This window comes from Ipomoea nil, unplaced genomic scaffold (assembly GCF_001879475.1).
Source record: "Ipomoea nil cultivar Tokyo-kokei standard unplaced genomic scaffold, Asagao_1.1 scaffold3384, whole genome shotgun sequence".
NCBI lineage: Eukaryota > Viridiplantae > Streptophyta > Magnoliopsida > Solanales > Convolvulaceae > Ipomoea > Ipomoea nil.
In genome coordinates this window covers 2,135,031-2,137,499 of record NW_017619812.1, presented here as the reverse complement: position 1 = coordinate 2,137,499, position 2,469 = coordinate 2,135,031, and positions in this window count along the sequence as shown.

The window sequence follows — 2,469 nt, the reverse complement described above, 5'->3', positions numbered from 1 at the left end:
TTTGCATAAGTTCTTATGATTTCGGATCACAGAAAGGTTTACCGTTATGTGCATTTATTGCAAGTTATATCTGGTCAAAAAGAGTTCAAAATTCATTATGAATTTATTGAATGCTAAGCACGTTGAAACTCAGGCCGTACAGGGAATCAAAATTTCAGTCCAAACTGAAATCAGCCTTATCTTGAACACTGTAATGAGCATTGATTGCAATATTGACGGATTTACGGATAAGCCCCTTAATCCTTGGCTATAAAAAGGGAGAGAATTTCACATAATTCTCACCATCCTCTCTTTCTCTCTCTCAATGGCACCTAAGAAAAGGTTCACAAGAAATGACTCTCGCAAGCTCCAAGAGGCCTCTAGGCGCCTCAGGGAGGAGCAAGGTGACTTATACCCAGGCAATAGTCCTAATGTTCCTATCAATCTCGTCTCTGATTCAGACTCATCGTTTCAATACGATGATATGGCTGGATTCATCGTTGAATCAGAGAATGAAGAAAAGATCCCAAAAGAATGGATTGACAAGGACTACATGGCCTTTCTGGCACAAGAAAATTTGGAAGAGAAGTATGACAAAGATGATGAGGCTGAATCCTCCACTGGTTCCAACTTTCCGCGCTATAAAAGATGGTATAGGGAAGTGTTTGGAAGGGTGAAGAAAGATAAGCCTGAATGTTCTTCATCCAAGAAGGTTGAGAGGAAGAAAAAGTGATTTTCTGAAAATCATCATCTATGTTTATGTATCTTCTCTTCTCGTTTGTTGAATAAAAGCGTGCCTATCTATGTGCTAATAAGATACAATGTCTTATCTGTGTAACCTTGCTGACTGTTTTAGATGTTTGTTCTGATCGAATCTTACTCGAATCTTTCGGGTAACTATGTTGATTATTCAGCATGAATCTCTCGGGCAACTTTATGTTCATCTTATGAAATTCTGAACAACATTCGAGTTTTTGAATCGTACTCAAGACGCTACTTCTTCTTGAATCTGAACCATTCATAAAGTTTCATTGGGATCAAATGGTCGAGAAAATCGCCTCTATCCCACTAGTCTGACAGGACAAAGACGTGCATTTAATGCACCTCTCAGCACTTGAGTGCTTTTTCTCTCTCCTCATTAAATGAGGGAATGATCGTTTCAGATCTGCACACGTTCTTATCACGTAACCATGATGATCAGTTACCTTTTGAGGAAGAAGAACCGCTGAATTTTTTTTTTTTTTTTTTTTTTTTTTGAATAAGTTTTCTTAATGGACTGTTTTACAAACACCAACCCGGAGCTTTATAAACCCTACTCAAACCTTTACTCCGTCTGTTTTACATCTCTCAAATTTCATCCCTTCCCTTCAAAAATCTCTATAGTCAAGCTTTCTATCATCAATGGCGGCTCCTTCCGAAAAGAACCCAGGGAACCCTGAACCATCATCCACTCCAGTTATACCAAGCTTTCCCACCGAAGACATAGAATTTATCAAGTCCAGAATTCCATTTATCGTCGGAGGAAGTATGTGGGACGAAGAAGGGTTTCGTAAGTATGTCTTGGATAAAGCCTTTGGAGATCGGATAATCGCTCTTTTGCTTGAAACAGGTTTGTTTGGTTTTGGTAACTCACCGCTATGATGAATGGTACCCTCTTGATGTTACTCAGTTTTATTTGAATGCTTATGTTGCTTCTGATTTCTCAGCATATCTTCAAAAGTTAATAACCATCACATTGTGTTACTGCTGAGGATATTCGATCAACTTTTGGTTTCCCAGACGAGATGAGTCCTACAAGTCCAATCTGGTATATTATCATCTGGATCCGGAGGATTTCTATGAATCCATACAACACAAGGAGGCACCTTCCAAAGATAAAATCTTTTGGCCCCTCAAGAAAAAATGGTTCCGGTTGGATTATGAGTTTGCAGTAGACATCTTCAACAAGATTGTGGACCACAAGACTTCTGGCACAGATGATGTCACAAGGGAAAAACTGAAAATGCTGCACGCTTTTCTTCATGAGCATAAGGTTGATTGGTCCAAAATCATTTTCCACAACATCGCTCACACCATCACATACAATCGCAAGAGTCCTGGAGACATTGCAAAGAAGATGGGCTTCGGTTTCATTATAAGCCATCTTCTTACCACAAAAGGAGTGATTCTACGAGCTAGTGCTCCACCTGGTCAAAAGGTCTGTCACATGAAACACAAGCCATCTGGATATGATAAACAGAAGGCATTGGAATTGGCATTCCTCTTGAACCCAATCTACCCAAAGGGAAGTCCAAACGAAAAAAAAACCCCCAAAGCTGACGAAGAAGCTCAACCAAAACCAAAACGGCAGAAACAAGAAAAACCTCTTCTCGGGTTAAGTCTCAAAAGTCAGACACCACCCAATCAAAGACGAAAGTTGATTCTCTCGAAACCTTGATAGTGCCGAAACTCCTCTGAAGACGATGATGATCAACCTCTCATTCGTCTAAG